The sequence below is a fragment of the Oryzias latipes genome, chromosome 18, assembly GCF_002234675.1.
Source record: "Oryzias latipes chromosome 18, ASM223467v1".
NCBI classification, from domain to species: Eukaryota; Metazoa; Chordata; class Actinopteri; order Beloniformes; family Adrianichthyidae; genus Oryzias; species Oryzias latipes.
In genome coordinates, this window is record NC_019876.2 from 28570180 (window position 1) to 28590806 (window position 20627).

The 20627-nt window shown below is 43.1% G+C and overlaps 1 long non-coding RNA gene across 1 annotated transcript; it reads left to right on the forward strand.

Moving 5' to 3' along the window:
- The first annotated feature begins 4414 nt into the window (after window positions 1-4414).
- Window positions 4415-7364, forward strand: LOC111946316. Its single transcript, XR_002871989.1, has 5 exons — window positions 4415-4429; window positions 6257-6301; window positions 6539-6900; window positions 7055-7089; window positions 7177-7364. It is a non-coding gene; the product is annotated as an uncharacterized LOC111946316 (long non-coding RNA).
- Window positions 7365-20627: the final 13263 nt, after the last annotated feature.

Consider the following 20627-nt stretch of genomic DNA (forward strand, 5'->3'; position numbering starts at 1 on the left):
TTAACTCACATCCCGTATGTTGGTAATTCTGCAGTATGTTGGGTCTTTAACCAATCACTGAAATCAAACCAAATAAAACATTATTTTGTAGGGCACTCTTACAACGCAAGCTACTCACTCAAAGTGCTTTACAAAGAAACATAATCAAACTTAATTACAAAAGTACAAGAAAAGCAAATACTTTGTTTAAAACCCGCACAATGCCGACAACCCCCACCACACACACACTTACACCATGACAAAAAGAATGATAGAATGTACAGACCTGTCTCTGCGCTGAAGTGGGAAAACGATAATTTAGGGAAATGTCCACATCAGTGACCCCCCACTCAAATTCATGGAATACACTACCACAGGACCCCCCAGATTTGAAATTGATGAAATCACATGAATATGTCATGATACTGCATGGGGGTGAAACCCAGAACGAAGACAGGGGGCTAATTTTAGTGTAACAATCTCTGAGAAAGTGAAGAGTAAAAAAAGTAAAGCATGTGATTTTGGCTGATCATCATTTGGTAATGTGGTGTGGTGGTCTTTCCTCTCCAGACCGCTCAGGGGACGTGCTTGTTGTCCTACAGTTTCTCCCTGGATTGCCCAGACTCTCAGAGGAAGTCCTTCCTGCAGCAGGCACGAGAGGCGTTTGCCATCGGCCTTCTCACCAAAGCAGAGGACCAACTGGTCACCAGCCAGCAGGAGCTGCCCACCTTTATCAAGGCCGCCTTCTCCATCACCGTCACCCACAGATGGCTCGGCGACTCCCATGAGGCGGTGTCCAAAGCAAGACAAGCGTGCCAGGAGGCTTTGGCACTTTTTTATCAATACTGCAGAGCCAACGATGAGGACAAAGACGGCCTCTGTGCCGGAATCATGCATCGGGTCGCTGAGGTTAAGCTACTGCTGGGCGTGGTTCCCTTCCCCAATTCAGATAAGGGGTCTTTCATCCCTGACCGCTACAGAGATGTCAATGATTCCTCTGTCAGTTTCACCCTGGAGGATTTCTCAAAGATTCTGCTGAGATTTCAGAAGTATCACGCATCAGTGTCTGAGGCCGCCGCCTCAGTTGTGGAGACTTCAGAGAAGACGCACAGACTGTGTTTAGCTGATCTGGGAACAACCATTGAGGCGTCCAGGCCAGAGGGCAGCGCTGAGGCAGCCATACGATAAAAACGACATGGCACAGATCTTCTACATCCCTTCAGAGGCTCTGCTGGTGAGGCACCGCTGATTCAAATGCTCCAATCTGTTTACTTCTTTTAGAGATGCAGGGTGGAGCTTCATGGTTCAATGAGTGCAGAATGTCCTTCAGCAAATGGTGCAATTTTACTGCTAAAATTGGATTTTTACCAGAAGTGAAAGCACTTGGATCCATTAAAAGGTCAAATTTATTTATAAAATAGAAGCTTTATTGTCACCCGCCCTTCATATGAATGCATCACAAGCTAAGTGAATTGGCGTTTCCTACCATGAGAGTGAAAGTTAAAAACATTAAAAGAAAATGCTAGATCAAAAAAATCAAAGATACTAGTAAAACACCAATAAATCAGAGAACTCTCCTGACCCCCAATTACCTCAACCAGTTAATAAGTCCATTCATAAATATCTGGCAAAAAGCGCAACAGCAGCTGCGTTTCCATCACACGTGCGCAAAACTTTATCAAAATTCAAGAAATGTTAAAAAAAACACGATTTTGCAATTCAACTGATTCCATTAAACGTAATTATGTGAATAAACACAAACCAACTCACGCATTAAATCATTCAGAAACATGGCGACGGATGGGAACAATACTTTGATTGACAGCAGATCCATTGATATTTCTGCCACGGGTCTAGCGCTCATCATCTATCAAATGAGGCGTCTTCTTCAGGCCGTGGAGCGGCGAGCTCCTTACACGTGGGAGTGGCTACAGAAGAATCCATTTTGGGAAATGGTGATTTTCCAGAGGAGCTGTGGATCCAACAATTCCACGTGACCTCTGGTGGCGCCCGCTGTGCGGCGCCCAAGGCCGCCACTTCCTACCAACAAGCGCATCGTCATCCGGTTGTTGGTCACATGACTCGTTTAATTTCCAAAAGGTTTTTCTGTTGGAGTTTTTACTTGGACGAGTTTTTCTATATATTTATATTTGGATGCGCCTCAAAAATCACCTCCTCCAAGCACAAAATGTATTTTCGATAAATGTGAGGTTATTTTTATTGTCATGTTTACATTAGGAAATTTATTATCGCAAATCCAATTTGCACAACAGAAACATAGCTACTGATATCCTTATTGTTGATTTAGGTTTCGCTGTTTAGTAATCTAAGAGCTTGTGGTAAAAAAAAACTTGTGCTCTTTAAGCTTCTGTTGTTTGATTACAGTTAATACTTATGGAGAGGGTATGAAGAGTCCTCGACTATTGCCAGGACTCTGTTCCTGCAGAGGCTCTCATAGAGATCGTGTACTGACCAATTTGTCATGATGTGTATGACGTGACAGACCCAGACGCTGGAACCCGTAAGCAAACTCAAATCAGGAAGTAGTTTAACAGATTTATTTTCTCTTCCAGGATGTGGTGTAGAAAAAGTTCTTTGCTTGGTTTGTAGCTTCTTGTAATTTTGCCGAAGGTTCTGATGTCGGCGTAGATTCAGGATGTTGGCGATGATGTTCGTGACAGGCTTGGTCCTTGACAGGAGTCTTGACAGGAGTCTTTGCTGGCCGTGGGATCCGCCTCTTCCTGAGGGACCAGCATGGACCAAGATTCAACGAGATATGTCAGCTGCTTAAACATCCACCATTGGACCGTCAGACGGCTCTGCTGTAGACATTTTCAGAACCGTGGTTAAATGAGCAACTGTCCTTTTGATTTGAATTCTGCTTAATGGGGGAGCTGAAACCTAAAGCATGGGGTATGGAGGTCTGAAGAGAGGAGTAGGGGGCCTTGACGTCAAGGTCTTCCAACCAAGCTCTGAACCACATGTGCTCCCTGATCTGGTTTGTCAGGCCCAGGTCCAGAGGGCTCTTCTTTAAACTTTGCTTGGGATCCTCAGCCCTATAGATGGCTCCTTGATGGAAGAGTTGTGGAATTCAAGAAAAGATTATTGACTCGCAAATATGTGTCCAGATTGGAGTGATTTTGCAAAAAGCAAAAAAAAAAATTAACTGTAATTTAATTTCAGTCTTTGGTGATCCATGCATGATATTTGTAACTGATAAGAAAATCAAAAATGTTTTTTTTTTCATATGATGCTTTAATGAACAAATAATTTTTTTATTTGACTTCTATATAACCCTGTTTTTACTGATAAATATGTAACCCCACAATGCTGACTTATACAAATACGCTTCTACTTGAGAGCACAAACAAAAAAGTGACTTTTTTTTTCCCTGGAAAAAACAGAAGGTTTATCATCGATGTCTTCCTCTGAAGTTCTCAGGGAGCTGAAAAAGCCGAATACCAGAATTAAACCCCCTGGAACCTGGTAAACCTCATCTTTAAGCCCTTTATCTACAGCTGGCGTTAACCACAAGCCAGAATTTTAGCTTAAGGGTCTTCCTCCAGCCAGCCGCCGCGCCTCCTCCTGGAAGAAACCATTACTCACATTCTGTTATATTAAACCATCTAAACTTACCTCGCTCTCCGAGTCTCCTTCCGGGTTCCAGCATTTGGGTCACTCTGAACTTACGTAATATCATGACAGAACGAACTGGCCATACGCCTGACCCAGCTGACCCGGAGGGACTCCGCCACGCCATCTCCTTACAAGGTAAACTTCTAAGTCATCAAGCTGACGCCCTGTCCCAGATGTCTTCAGCCCAGCAGGATTTATTCCGCCGCCTCGAAATCATCACACAGACTCTCATAGAACTAACTAGAATGTCAATCTGCTAATCCTGCAGCCGCTGCCCAAGTCCCCACTCCCCGGAAAATGTCCGTCTACAACCGGAACCTTTTTACCGCAATGTTGAAACTTGTGGAGGGTTCCTGCTTCAGTGTAAACTCATTTTCCAGCAGGCCCCCAGGTACTACCAAGCCGATCACAGCAGAATTTCCTTATTTGTAAACCCTCTCCGCAGCAAGGCTCTACAATGGGCTCAAGCCTTTCTGGCATCCCATCCCATCACTCACGTTCCCTTCGACTGCTTCATAGGGGAATTACGGCTTGTGTTCGACCAACCCAGAAAGCAGGAAGAAGCCATCCGGCGGTTACTGAGTCTCAAACAAGGTAACCGCCCGGTAAGCGACCATCTCATTGACTTTTGTATTTTTAGCGGTCGAAGCAGGTTGGCTTGATCCAGCTCTTAAAGGAATTTTCTATCAATCGTTGAATGAACGGATTAAGGACCACTTGTGTTCTCAGCCAGAAGCCGACAACTTTGAAGACCTTGTCTCCGCCGCCCTGAGATCCGACGTCCGGCTGCGAGAACGCCTCACGGAGCAGAAGCGTAAGCCACCGCCACCCCAGGCTAATCCTGCTCCCCCCGTATATGTTGTCCAACCATTTACCTGTGAAACACCAGCCAACAGTCCTGATGAAGCCATGCAAATCGGTCATTCTAAGCTAACTACCGAAGAAAGACAAAAACGTTGCGACGAGGGGTTATGTTTCTATTGTGGCCAGGCTGGACATTTGGTCTCACAATGCAGCGCTCGTTTAAACTCCCGACAGGCCACCGGGGGAAAATTTGGATCTCGTCAAAAGTTCCCAGTTCTTGTTTGTTTCTGTCAAGATCAGTCATAAAAACCTCAAAAACTCAAGGCTCTCTTAGATTCCGGGGCTGAACACAGCCTAATTGATCAACGTCTCGTTCAGGATCTCTCGCTTCCAGTCGAAAATCTCGCCAACCCCGTTAGCGCTGCCAGTTTAGGGGGCAAGCAACTCACTTGTATCACTAAACGCACCAGCCCCGTTCTCATTCTTACCTCCTGCAATCACCGTGAATACCATCACTTCTTCGTCACGCACTTTCATCAAACGCCTATAATCTTGGGGTTTTCGTGGCTCCAGACTCACAACCCCCCTATTGACCGGGGCTCATCTCGCATAGCTAACTGGAGCACCCGTCTGCATTCCGCCATGCCTATCACTAATGTACCCGACTCTGACTAGGGTAAAGAAATCGACCTTTCTAATGTTCCGGCCTGTTACCACGATCCATGTAATGTTTTCTTTAAATCCAAAGCCAGCGCTCTGCCGCCCCACAGACCTCATGATTGTTCCATCGAACTACTAAACGGGGCTCCCCTTCCCAAAGGAAAGTTGTATAACCTCTCTGGACCCGAAAAAGTCTCTATGGAGAATTATATTCAAGAAGCCCTCACCCAGGGTCATATCCACCCATCATCCTCTCCTGTTGGCGCCAGGTTTTTCTTTGTGGAAAAGAAAGATAAGACTTTGCGGCCGTGCATAGACTTCCGCGAGCTAAACCAAATAACAGTAAAAGATAAATATTCCCTGCCCTTAATTAACTCCGTATTTGACTCTGTCCAGCAAGCTAAAATCTTTTCTAAACTCGACCTCAGAAACGCTTATCACCTTGTACGCATTCGAGAGGGGGACGAATGGAAAACGGCGTTCAACGCCCCTTTAGGTCATTATGAATACCTGGTTATGCCATTCGGGCTCACCAACGCCCCAGCGGTTTTTCAACGCCTTGTGAATGACATCCTTCGGGACTTCTGAAACAGATTCGTTTTCGTTTACTTGGACGATATTCTCATTTACTCCTCCAATCCTGCTCAGCATGATCATCACGTCCGCCTAGTCCTTGAGAGGTTGCTCGAGAACCGTTTATACGTCAAGGCCCAGAAATGTGAGTTTCACGTGTCCACCGTCCCTTTTCTCGGGTACATTATCGAAGCAGGCAACATCCGTCCCGATCCCGCCAAGATTGAGGCTGTCACTCAGTGGGAGGAACCCCAAACTCGTAAAAAACTCCAACAATTCCTGGGTTTCGCCAATTTCTATCGCAGATTTATCCATAATTACAGCAACATAGCAGCCTCCCTCACGCAACTTACATCCATCGATAAGACGTACACGTGGAATCCAGCCGCTGATGCTGCGTTCAAGAAACTCAAGTCCCTCTTTGTTTCTGCTCCCATTCTCATACAACCTGATGTCACCAAGCAGTTCATCATGGAGGTGGATGCCTCGGATTGAGGTGGATGTCCGGGCAGTTGCAATGTCAAACCTGATGAGCTGTCCCGCAAATACAATACCTCTGAAGCCACCACTGACTCTCCCATCCTCCCCACTTCCTGTTTCATAGGCAAACTCACCTGGGAGATTGAGAGCAAGGTCCAGCAGGCTCAAGGTGAGACACCAAATGGCACCTCATGCCCCCCTGGCACTGAAACTACATATTGGGTATTGGAACAACACAAAACTCTGGAAGAAAAGATAAATAATATTAGAGGGGAGGGATGGATGGATGGATGAATGGATGGATGGATGGATGGATGGATTGTATTCTTTACTTTTGAAGAAACCTGAGCTGAAGCTTTTTGTCTCTGTTCCCCTCTGGGTTTCACTCCACACCTTAATGCAACAGAGAAAAAGTTCCTTCTGTAGTCAGAATCTTCGTCCTGGAAGACTCCAAAAAAACGTGGTACATGTATAGACTCATCAAAGAGGTGGGTTTCTTTTAGGAAAATTGTATCTGCATCTGAACTTACATCCTGTTTGCTGATTAAAAAATGGATCCTCACAGCTGGATGACACATCTGTTTGTGCCTGTATAATGTTGACCCTTCAGTCAGAGGAGGGGCTGAGAGGACACCTGAACTTTGCACTGTCACTTTACTTTATAAGCGTCTGCTGGTGAGCGGGAGGTAGAACCCTAAAACATGAAGCTGGCAGTGGTGTTGGCGTGCTTTGTGGTCTTCTGTCTGGCAGAGAAGCCCCTTCCCTGCAGTAAGTCAAGCCAGAATGGACATCATAAAATGTTACTTTTGGCTTGAACCTTATTTAAAAGAATGTCTACATTATTAGCGTTTAGCTGTTTAACTTCTTCAAAATGTGGTCTCCTTCTCGTTGTTAAACCATATTTGTTTGTGATTTTCCGCAGCTAGCCCTCCTCTTTTGACCGGGGGGTTCACTGTGGTGAGTGAATGCCTTCTTCTGCATAAACCAGATCCTATAAATGACTAACCAAAGGTGAGGTCAAACTTACATTTTATTATTTTCTAGACCACACAGAATGAGAAAATCGGGACACGTGGATCAGAACTAACGTGAAAAGTCACCATTCTCAGACGCGGTCCGAAGTGGATGACATCGCCAAGCCTGATGCAACTGAGAACAGAAGAATTCTTTGTTTTCTTAGGAAACCAGTTACGGGAACTTGTGTTGTAAAAAATAAAGGGTGGAAATGTGAAGGAGATGTTACATGATTTTGTTTTCTTAGCATCTCTAAACTGTATGTTTAAAGGGCTGTGAAGGTGTGTTTAGGATACATTGCAGAGTCAGTTAAAGGATAATTATGGTGGCAGCAGTGGATGCAGTTTGTTGGCGTCACGTCAAAAAAGCTGTAGAAATGTGTTATTAGAGTTATTTCATCAGAGCAAGTCCAGGAGTCCGAAATAGACCTGAATAATGTTTTGTTCATCCAGTTAGTCGTCTTGGGAATCAGTAAGTAAAGCTTGGTGTTGGGCCATTCACTGAAGCAGCTCTAGATTCAGTTTACATTAAACTAAAAATGAATGCAGATGTGAAGACATTCATATTAACCCTAGTGTGAATCTTTGTTGTGTGTCGTCCTCCAGGAGATTTTTTAAGTGTTGTGACTGGATTGGGGTGCATTCCTGTGAGTTTAACCTACAAAACAAAGCAGTATGTTTCGGTGATAATAAAGTAAGTTTTAACGATAACCTCTGAGAAAGACAGGTGTATCATGTGTGCATGCATCCCATAATGGTTTTGTTTTTGTCTTTTTTGTTGTTATTACAATAATGTCATTGGTCTTACCGATCCCAATCAATTTTACTCAAAGAGCCATTTGGGACCACACCTAAAGAAAAGAAAGCACCCGGAGCCATAACCCGTTTTGACATCATTATATATATTATGCATGTATATATTATATCAAGGGTGCTCATTACGTCGATCTTCAAGGACATAAGTGTAGATCGCGGGCCAGAAAAGATAAAAAGGTACTTCTTAAAAATCCACCAGCCAATCAAAATCCTCACTGAGAAGTACAGGACTTGATTGACATGTAGATCGGCCAATCGGAGATCCTCTGAAACATACATCACTGCAAATGCACATTATGTTCTTTAAAGGATGATACCGCGGTCGCGTTGGGAGGAGCCACCAGCTGACGTTATGGTCTGATCGCTGCATGGAGGGATGTGTTTATCAATGCATGGTAGACACGGAGAATGTGGAGATCAGGTTTATTATTTTAAAGAGTTCTACTTGGTAATCATGTTTCCATGTTTGAGTTCATAAAATCATCCCAGAGAAAGTCTCTGCTTCAACTCCTGCAGTGAAAGCTGCGTCTCAATCTGACGCCCGTGTTTGCATCTCTCTGACAGAGTTTGAAGCCAAAGCCCCTCCTCCGCCTCTTTACCTGCTTTTCCTCTCTACCTGTTCACCTGTTCATATCCTCTGCAGCTGAGAGTTGGTTTCCCCCGCGCTCCTCAGTGTATTATACACAGAGAGCGCAAAATACGGTAGTCGGGGCGCTCCAGCGCAGCACAAGGATGAAAGAGCCGGACGCAGGTTATAGCGGGGATAGAGCGGGTTAAGCAAATGAATGGAAGAAGGCGGCCCGCTGAAGAAATATTCAATATTGTACACATTTTATTATTAGTCGGAACTATCTTTTATTTAGAAAAATCTTTTATTTTGCTAAATCAGTCCAGTGTGAAAAAAACATGAACAAAAGTTATGTTGGCCGGTTTTTGGCTGGGTCTGGCGGTTTTCAGATGACTTTTGGGCTGGAAAACTGTGACTCTATCTGGCAACACTTGCGCAAACTCTCTGTCATCAGCGAGTTGCTCTCTGCCCCTCAGCACGTCAAGTAGTCCCGGCAGAAGATCGGAGTGTTGATTGAAGCCGCCCCGCGTGTCTCCTCCTGCCATCAGCTCTGCAGGTCTCGCCCGATAAATACGAGCTCATTTAGGGAGCTGGTTTTGACGTGGTGCACGCTTCGTACGGAGCCAGCAGATGAACAAACTAAAATAAAATTTAATTATTATAAAATACTCATTATTTTCCAAAGTCACAGGGAGCCACAACAAAAGGATGAAAGAGCCACATGTGGCTCCGGAGCCATGGGTTGCCGACCCCTGGTCTAGATGACCCATCTCCCAATGTTAAAGTGCTTAGGATAGCACAAGGGTTAAGCAATGCAAAAATAACTAAAGCAACTTTTTTGGATGTAAAAAAAAATTATGAACAGTTAGAACTACCAGTACATATTTTTATTAATTTTCTTTGTAATGGCCTTCCACTCTGGTGTTTTGCCCCCCTTCCAAAGTCTTCTGACCCCTTTCATCCCCCTCATATAAAATGTTCTAGCTCCGCCCCTGATCTAAATAGTAGGTAGGCCAGTTCACCACTTGGACTTTTGGGGACGATGTTCCGATGTTGTAATATCTGGACTCTGTGGTATTATTGCATTGTCGTGCTTTTTCTGGAATTTTCAATTTCAAAAAGATAAAATACATTAAAAAAAAGGAAATCATAAACATAAACACCACAGCAAATGACAATATTCAAAGTCTGAAAAGGACTTTGAAAGGAAGATTACCAACTTATCGATTACAAGCCTCTTCTTTTCATTTCACAATTCATACTGATATTTGACACAGTCTCAGTTCATTCTCCACCTGTACTGCCTTTGATTTGTCTCTGAGACGACCTGACGAGGATCAGACACTAAATGAAAGATTGCATTGTTGCAGAACCGGACCTGCACAGCCAGACTCTACATAAAGACAAATCAGAGGAAAAGAAGAAAAGCCCAATGAATGGGGCCAAAGTCCTCCACCTTGTCCCATGTCCTCATGGCTTTTTCGTTGCTTGCTGCAATTATCACATCGTTAAACCAGATGATTAGTATTGTTTTATCATTGGCTGTCTCTTTGGTGTGAACACAGTGGTCTGGTTGGTTTTGTGTAAAATCTCTTTCAGCCAGGCAGTCATGTAAAACTCTATTCCAGTTCCGACCAGACAGTTTCAGGCCGTACAGGGATGTTTCTAGCTCACAAACCAAATCTTTCCCCTCTTCATAGCCTTCTGGCTGGTCAGTGTAGATCTCATAATCAATGGGAGTGTGTAGGTCAGCTGTTGTTACGTCCATTTGATGAAGTAACAAGTTTTTTGAGCTGCTTTTTGTAACAAAACTCTTATGCTTGTCAAGGTGAAAAAATGTCACTGTAATCTATTTCCTTTTCCTGGCTGTAGCCCTTAGCTTCAAATCTGGCTTTGTACTTGTCATTACCATCACTGTCACTTTTCGCAGAATAGACCCATTTACCCCCCACTGTTTTCGTGCCCTTTGGCAGACTAGTGAGAGTAAAGGTGTTGTTCTCTCTCAATGACTGGATTCCTTCATCCATGGCTTTAATCCGGTGTTTTGCGTTATCTGACTCTGCAGCTTCTTTGAATGGTTGTGGGATACCACATACTGCTCTGTACCAGTAAACTACGTAACTATGAACCTCAGTTGTGCCAGTTACAAAATCCTTCAGGTGACTGGGTTTTCTCCTCTCTCTTGTTGGGTATCTTTCACCGACACATGCATCACCGGCTACACCTGGCTCTTTTTGGTCGTACTCATCAAACGTGTCACTCTGGGACTTTTCGTCTTTCACCATTTGCTCCTGAACTTCCATAATATCTGTTGATGTTGTGGGTGTTACTGTCAGGAACAAGTAGATTTACTCTGCCATAATCATTTGGTCCAACTTCACCTGTCTGTGTTTGCCTCTCTGCGCTCATCTTGCTCACAAATTTGACAAGTCGATGTCTCTGGACTTTTTCAGTCCCAGGTTTCTCAGAAGGTTTTTCCAACCAAATAGGCTGGACTGTTTGTGTCATATCCAACAAAGTATTCTTGGTCACACTTTGAATCAGGTTTACCCCTGTCCGGTTTGTATGTTTAACATGCAGATCCAATTTTTGCCTTTTTGGCCTTCTTCCTGTTAGCATTTGGAAAGCAGTATTTCCTGTTCGCCTGTTAAAACATCTGTTTCGCACTACTGCTGCTGTTTGAACAGCATAGTTCCACAGGCCTTTGGGTAACTCACTTTTGATTACACCTACCCATCTCAAAAAGAGTACGCCAGCCTCTCTTGGCAGTGCCGTTCTGAATACGTTTATATGGTGCTGATGTCTCACACTTAATACCATTTTTCCTCAACAAAGTTTGAAAGTCTCTGCATGGAAACTCCGTTCCCGTTATCAGTTTGGATGCATTTTACTTTCCTAAAAGGAGCAATATTGGCTAAAAATGTCTCAGTTGCGTGCAGTGCATCTGGGTCATTATCACCATAAAGTGCCTTTGGTGTCCCCGTGACTATTACTCTTTCATAAACTAAATGGAGCAGAATAACTAAACTCTGACTTCTTATCATAAGTGACCCAAGACTTGCACACAAATCATTGAAATAATTTGGTTCTTAAATTGTGATTTCTTTAGTTTATGCAATTTTTTTTCTTTGGATGTATGCGATTTTGGTATGTCCCACACGCTGTTCTGCTAACTTCAGGGTGTGTAATAAATGGTTAAATTATGCCAAATTAAAAAAAGATTAGTACACATTTCATGTCACAGCACAGTACTTGATAAAACAAGTAATTTTGATAAGGCAAATTTTATTTTCATAATGCTATTGAAGATTTTGCGCACGTCCCTGACATTGCTGTCCACCCTGTCATTTTGGGATAACTGTCTCTCTAAAAAAACTGCAAATGTTTAGAGTGACATCACAACCAGCATTTTGTCTTTCTTCACTGGAGACTGAAACAGTGGCTAGTTGCAGAGTAAATATTTACACTTTTGTTTAGTAATTTTAATCATATTAGGTGTGTAGTTAGATGTTGTCAAGCTTAACATGTCCACCCTGTCATGGTGAAATATCATTTAATATAAAAGCCTTTCCTAAATTTAAAATATATACGTTAAACAGTACACAGTCTACTTGCTAACTGAATCATGTTGCTAAGTGAAGATCCACAATGTGCTCAATAAATGCTAACATTAACCAAAAACGTCCACCCCGTCATTGTCCACCCTGTCAGCAAACCTTCTTTGACAGGGTGGACATGGTTCATGACAGGAAAGACATTTTGATAGTTTATGGGAACAAACTAATAATGTTACATATTACAACAGCTCCTACTGACATTTATTACTTAAATTTCCCCTTGTGGAATTAACAAAGCACAATTGAATTGAATTGAATAACAATAAACAAGGTTTATAACAGTAAAGGTTGCTAGATAGACAGACAGACAGACAGACAGACAGACAGACAGACAGACAGACAGACAGACAGACAGACAGACAGACAGATAGACAGACAGACAGACAGACAGACAGACAGACAGACAGACAGACAGACAGATAGACAGACAGATAGACAGATAGATGGAGTACTTTATTAATCCCGAGGGAACTTGCATATCCATCCGATGCTACTCAAATACACAAACATTCAATAGAAATTTAAAGTAGTTGAGTAATAAATGGTCATAAAATCATAAAATGATCGCACTCACTAAAAACAAAATAAAAGTAAGTAAAAGCATAAAAGTGGTAAAAAGTAGATGCCCGTTTAGTGACTCCTCCTCATGCCCCTTCCCCTCCCTGTGGCATTGAACAGTCTAATTGCACTCGGTGCAAAGGACTTTCTTTGTCTTTCTGTGGAGCATGGCAGAGAGCGAAGGCGGTCGCTGAATGCGCTCCTCTGGTCACTAAAGAGTCCATGTAAGGGATGACCAGTGTTCTTCATGATGCTGTCCAGTTTGGACAGCATCCTCCGCTCTGCCACCACCTCCACTGTCTCCAGGGTCCGCCCCACCACACAGCCTGCCCTCCTGATCAGACGATTGAGTTTTTTTATGTCCTTTTTGTTCGCGCACCCCCCCCAACACACCACCGCATAGGACAGGGTACTTAAAACAATAGATTGATAAAACATCAAAAGGAGATCTGAGCATACATTAAAAGAGGCGAGTCTTTTTACAAAGTACAACCTGCTCTGCCCCGTCCTATATATGGAGTCCGTGTTTACCGACCAGTTCAGCTTCTTGTCCAAGAGGACTCCAAGGTATTTGTAGTTATCCACCATCTCCACCTCTGCTCCACCAATGAGGATGGGCTGGACTTCAGCAGGTGTTCGTCGGAAGTCCAGCACCATCTCCCTTGTCTTGGTGGTGTTCAGGTGGAGGCAGTTTCGTTGGCTCCAGTGCACAAAGTCCTCCACCAGCTGTCAGCTAACCGATACATTGAAGAAATTGCATATGAGATTTTTCTCTCAGCATATTGGCCACATTTCAGACCCCTCCTTTTGCCGTCTCAGACCCTTTTGGGTAGTATCACAGTGAAAAGGGAGACAACAACTACAGAGTATGAGTTCGCCACAGAATTCCAGGAGAGGCTACTCCATTTTAGGCGCCATGTTTTCAACATTAAATGGCAGTGTGAGGCCTACAGGAAGCTCAGGAGCAGCTTGAAGCACAATAGCTCCCTCTTGCATATAGATTTTAGAGAAAATTACTCGTGCAAGTACAGTGAAGAAATACAATCTGTGCATTTTGGAGGCTCACATAAGCAGGCCAGTCTGCACACTGGAGTGCTCTACATCCCTGGTGAACAAGCACCACATACCTTCTCCAGAATACATGACCCTGTCGCCATCTGGGCCCACCTTGATTCAGTTCTGAAGATACTGAGAGAACGTCACCCACTAGCTAGCATTACTTCATTTTTACAGCGAAAAGCCTGCAACACAGCATCGACAAAAGGGAAATTTCTTCTACCTCTCAACAGAACCCTACAAGTATGGGTTCAAACAAATAACATGGAATTTATTTGAGGCTAGTCATGGCAAGGGTGCACCAGATGGTGTAGATCACATGTGTCAAACTCAAGGCCCGGGGGCCAAATGTGGCCCGCCATGTCATTTTAGTGGCCCTCAAGAGCATAAAAGTTTTTAATTTCTTATAATAAAAAATTACATTGGGTGTGTATTTATTCATATCTAGGGGGAATAGGACTTGAAATATCGGATTGGGTAACTAAACATTAGGACTTAAACTCTGTCCATATAACCTAACCTGAGAGAATCAAATGTAAAAGGATTTATGCTGGAGTAACAAGCAAACATGTTTCTGTTCTATGCAACTGTGACTGTCACTTTAAAAAGTTATAGTAAATAAATAATGAGTTATTAAGGAGTAGTTACATTTATTTTTCATTACATTTAGTTACATGTATAAGTTATATTTGGCCCTTTGAGAACAGCCACTATGCTGATGTGGCCCTCAGTGAAAATGAGTTTGACACCCCCTGGTGTAGATGGAGCCCTCAAGAGGTCAGCAGACCGGATTGTTGCCCATGGAGGAGACATTCCTGATGCCCAGAGCTTGTATGAAAAGCTGAAAAGCCTGGAGACATCTGTTGAGCTGTTCTATGTCCCAGAGAGTGATATTGAATCCAAGACTGAGGTACCTGCAATAGCTGCCATAAAAGACTGCTTGGAGATGTGTCTCAGTGATATTGTTTTTGTTGTTTTTTCAAACCAATCATTCTCCTCTTAAAACAACATTTTTCTTGTAATTTTACAGTTGAATGTTTGACTTTCACTGTGCACATTGATGTTCAGAAGTTATCTCAATAATGCCACACGAATGGCTAATTTCTGGTGTTTTTCGACATAAAGGAAGAGTGGATCAAAACCAGTCTGTTCACCTGATAATTTCACCCTACATGGGAAAGGGAATTCTGGTAGTGATTTTCTTTCATTAATTGCATAATGAGGTAATTTAACGACCTTTTAAAAATGTGTCCACCCTGTCATGCCTAGGGTCCACCCTGCCGTGCTACTGTCCACCCTGTCATTTTCCTATTCAAAGAAAATAAACAATGTATTTCTACAAGTTAGCAAAACTATCTGTGTGATTCCTTTATTAATACATATGGGCCAAGTGGTTTTGGTTGAAATTTTCACCAAATATCTTTGTTCTTAGATTTTATTTAGAAAAGAAAGTGCAATTCTTGCTGATTTTGTACACTGTAAACCCGAACAAGTTACCAGAACTTAAAAAAATTAAGGCAATCATTTGCCACAATTTTTTTGAGTTGATTAACTAAAAAGTCTGAGTTTTCCATAACATAAAAGATTTAATTGTGTGCTACTTGTATTTCTTCATAACAGTTAAATTAAAAGTGTCAATTTGTGCAAGTCAAATATTGGCATTAAATATAACCTACATTTACACATTAAGACAACTTAATTGTCATCAGTTACAATGACTCGCAGTTTTGAGTTTTAAAGCCACAGGAATAAGTTTGCATAACTTAAAAAAATAGGGAAAAACAACAATTTTATCTTAACAGAACTCGATATTGATTAGTTACCTTCTTGTACAGGGATAATCAATTTGTTTGAGTCAGTAAACTCAAAACCATGCTTTTCAAAACTTATTTTCTTTAGGCAAATGATTGCCTAAAAAAATAGAGTAATGGTAACTTAAAACACTCTAAAAAGAAAAAAAGTTGATCCAACTTAATTGAATTACTTCAGTTGGTAACACCTAATTGAATTGAGTTCATGCAACTCAGTTTTTTATGGCAATTTAACTCAAATTGATAAGTTGGTCTAATTGAAAAAACATGTTATAAATTTTGCTTCAACAATTTACATTGGCACATTATTCTAAAGTTTCAACTACTGGACCTTGAACTATTCACATCAAAGACATGAATGACCCAGCAATGTCTCATAGTTCAAGACAGGAGCTCAGGTGTTGCGAACTCTGCCTTTAATAATGGGACATACCATGTTTTTTGCTCTACGGGGTTGGTCATCATCGTCTACCAAACTCTAACTTATGGTTCAGAAAGAAATAAAAATAACAGTTTCATTTACTAGTTCAAACAGAGTAAAACAGCTACACAACAAAAACCATGGACAAAAACGCACACTTAAACCCCAATCTGCCCAGTTTGGCAAAGAGAATGGTATCCCATAATTCCTTGCGCTGCCTTACGTTATGATATCATGGTGCATTTACACAAAAGTTACACCAACTTAATTCAATTAAGTTGATTGAAAGTGAAATAACTACATCAGACAACTATGTGTCATTTTTAAGTTGAATGAACCCAAAACAATGATTTATTTTCACCAAACCAAATAATTAAGATAGAACAATGGAAAAAAGTTAATCTTTCCAACTACAGCCCAAAACCTCTTTTTAGATTGTACAGCAAAATGTTGTGAACACCTGCCTAACAATATTAATGACTCACTCCTTTCTGTGCAATGCCTAAATAAAACTAATGAAAGTACTTTTCATACGTAAGTTTAACTCTTACAAGAATTATTTTATTAAACAATATCTTTTGTTGTACAAAGGAGCCTTCGCGTCTGCCTACTTCTTCCATTTATTTGAACATGTAAACAGCCAAACAGCATGGATCTCACTTCTGCTTCCAGCCCTCTCACTCATGGTTTTCACACCAAGATTTCCCACTTCCCATGAGTCTTAGGGGCTGAAGGCGGGGCTGGAGGTTGCTACAATATTTAGAAAAATAAAAATAAAAATTTGAGAGCATGCGGGGCAAGGAATTGTTTAATCCACCTGAAACAAGAGAGATAAGAAATCCATGATGCAATACTTAAATCTACATATTACACTTTAATTATGTTTTAAGTTTAATTTACTTAATTTAAACATATTTTATTTTAAATTAAAAATTATTAGTTACATATACTCAAAACAGGGGATGTGTTGAACAAACTTTATATGATTGAGTTAGAAGAGCTTTTTTGACAACTTTGAGTATTAGCTACTCATTATATTTAATTACTTTGAACGTTCGGGTTTACAGTTTGCAATACTTAAATCTATATATTACACTTGAATTATGTTTTTAGGTTTAATTTACTTAATTTAAACATATTTTATTTTAAATTAAAAACTATTAGTTACATATACTCAAAACAGGGGATGTGTTGAACAAACTTCATATGATTGAGTTAGAAGAGTTTTTTTTTAATTTTGAGTATTAGCTACTCATTATATTTAATTACTCTGAACGTTTGGGTTTACAGTGTATGGGAACAACATTGTTTGCCCTAATTTAATTACTATCTAAATACTCTTCTTATTAGCTAATACACAGTTTTGACAAAGGGACTAAGTAGCTTTCTGAAAATATCAATTTTATATCCATGATCTAATTACAATGTATTTAATCTACTCTGAAATCGTCCATGACAGGGTTGACATTTTTTACTGTTTGTGTGTGCATTGTCTGCTTGCAGTTAATTTATAAAAAGTGTGGGAGCTTGACCAACATGCATTTCTGACAGCACCGCATCCACCTAACACAATAAATGCGAAGTTAAATGGAAAATCCCATATTTTTTGGTGGGATATTGGGAAGTCTCAAAGGCACCTTATGGTGATATTGACCCATCTATTTTTGCTGTAACTCTTGTGCTATCCTAGGCACTTCAACATTGGGAGTTGGGTCATCTAGACCCACTAGACAGAGCTCTGAACCTTTTTTCTTCAATGATTTGTGATCTTCACTGGTGTCCATGGATTACATGAAATCTTTCCACCTTTATCCACCTTTGTCATGGTAGGGAGAACATGTCAATGGAAGGGTGGGGTCATAGGATAGTACAAGGGTTAAAAAAGATGCAAATGCTGTGCTGGAGTAGTCATCAGTGAATGACTGCGCATATTTGTACCCATCAATAGACTCATTTGCTATTGGTCCTGCTAAGTCTGTGTGTACCATCTGCAGGGGGGCTGTTGCTCTCTCATCAGGATTCCTATTTCGTGTTTGTGTAAATTTCCCCTGAATACACACCTCACATTCGTGGTCAAGCTTATCTGTTCTGCCCTTAATAGTCATCCCATCTACCATATTTTGCAACCTTAGTATATCCTCATAGTTGCAGTGGCCTAATATCTTGTGCCATGTCTGCATATTGCGACAGGTGTTACATCTATAATTATTTTCAACTTCAGTTTGCAAATAGTACAACTTGCCATGTATATGAATGTTATAATTGGTACCGTCTTTGTGGGTTAACACATGCTTAACACAATGTTGCTCCTGAGCAACTCCCTTACACATAGTTCCATCTGCTAGTTCCACAACATGCGTGTCCGGTTTGAAGTTCTCGTCAAAGCTCTTGAATTTGGCAACATCCTTAACCCTTTTGCTATCCTAGGCACTTTAACATTGGGAGTTGGGTCATCTAGACCCACTAGACAGTGTTCTGAACCTTTTTTCTTCAATGATTTGTGATCTTCACTGGTGTCCATGGATTACATGAAATCTTCTCAACCTTTATCCACCTTTGTCACGGTAGGGAGAACAGGTTAATGTAAGGATCGGGTCATCTGGACCCCATGGGATAGCACAAGGGTAATGATGTGTGAGGTGGCTCCAGTGTCGACCATTAGGCCCTTTTCCTTTTTTTTTTTTTTTTTTTTTTTTTTTTTAACTTGTCCTGTCCAACAGCTAGGCAAACAGATGAGAGCTGAGGGCCTCTTGTGTTGGACATATTTTATTTTAACAAGAGGGGTTATTAATCTTCAGACAAACCAAAGGTATGTCTGAATAAACCCCTTTTGTAATTGAGGCCAAACTTTATTAATTTCAATCATGTTTGAAAATCTTTGGTGTTGGACCGGACGGAAAAGGAAAGAAGGGAAGAAGAGAGAGGGACGTTAGAGAGAGGGGGGGGTAGGAGGGTGATAATAGGAGGGGAAGGGGGGTAAGACCATGAAGCAGCATAGAGCAGACAGGTTTACTGGTTGTTTATCGTTACGGTACGGTTCAAATGTAGTACAAAAAGGGCGGGGCCTGTTCACACACACTCAAATATTATCAACACACCTGCTAGCCGCAAAAATGTCCACATGTCAACATGCACACAAAACAGATAGTGTTCACGAACGCATACCTATGCCTTTAAACCAACTAGTGTGAAATCTTTCATTCATTCAATCATGCAAACTATTAGTGCAAAGGTGAGCTAACACCTGTGCTCAGGTGAGTGTTTATGTTCTTCTAAAATGGATGGTGGAATGTGAAAAGAAGGAGGAGGAGCGCCCAGCCACCCCCACATCCATACCCCCGCCGCAGCAGCAGCGGCAGCCGGAATTCCCCCAACGCCACACGGGAACAGGCAGGGAACAACCGCCCCCCGGGCGACCAAGACCGCCACCCAGGCCAGGGCCAGCAGGACCGCCGCGAGGCCCCCAGAGCCAGAGAGCAGGGAGGCGCAGAGGGAAAGAGAGCGCCGCCCCAGCCCAGCCAGGAAAGCAGCCCCCCGCCGCGCTGGAAGAGCCCAACGCAGGGCCCCACCGGAGAGGGACGCCCACAGCCCCAGACGAGCACCCCACCACCACCCAGGAGTTCCGGGCATCCCCCCGCCCCGACCCCAGGTACGAGCCAGGACCCCCCAAGGGAGACCCGCTCCGCACTCCAGGCAGCCACCCACCCGGCCCACGGTTGGTCCAGGTAGGAGCAAGGCAGGGGCCCGCCGCCCCCGCCCAGGAGGGGGGAACCCCGGGGAAAAAAGGGCGGCCCACAAGGGATGTTATAAATATGGCCCGACCAGGCTCGGCCATGTTGGAAGTTTGGCGGGGCCCAGCGCCCAGGGGCAAGGACCAGGACCCACCCCCCAGGGACACGAACACCCCCGGCTCAGGTGTAATATGAACCCCCCCACCGCGCGGAGAGAGCACCGCCGGGCCCAGGGAGCCGGCACCCAAGGGACACGGCCGCCATCGCCAAGGGGCCCGCACCCCCCACCAGGGAAGGGGTAGGGGACAGATGGACCCAGGTCCCACCTTCCTTGTAAAATGTGTGTGCGTGTATGGGTGTTTGAGAGGGTGTTTGTGTGCATGTGTGTGTGTTTATGTTTGAATGTATATATTGAAGGGGGAGGGGTGTGTGTACTAAGGGGGGGTGCAGTTAAAATTGGCGAGTAGGGCACTAAGGGGACATCTCCTGATTACTCACAGTGATGTCCCCTCACCCTCCACACCAAGGGGCCCTAAATGCCTAAGGTGCGGTTAAAATTGGCGGGTAGGGTGCCAGGAGGACATCTGCTGCTTGCTTGCAGTGATGTCCAAGCACCCCCCCTACCAAGGACCCTACATGTCTAAGGTGCAAATAAAACCGAAAGAGGGGGGGCCCACTCCATACGGCAACTATAGGAGGGGGGCCACTCCCAAGTAGCCCCCCCCCAAGGCGCATCGCAGGCTAGACCCCCCACCCCCTCACCCTAATATGAGGTTATATAAGGAAGGGGGTAAGTTGGGGACAGCTGGTAGACTGTCCCCCGGTGGTCAAACAGCCGTCCCCCAGCCCACCCCCAGCAAAGGGGCCAGGGCCACCCAGCCCAGGGCCCTTTATTAGGCCCTTT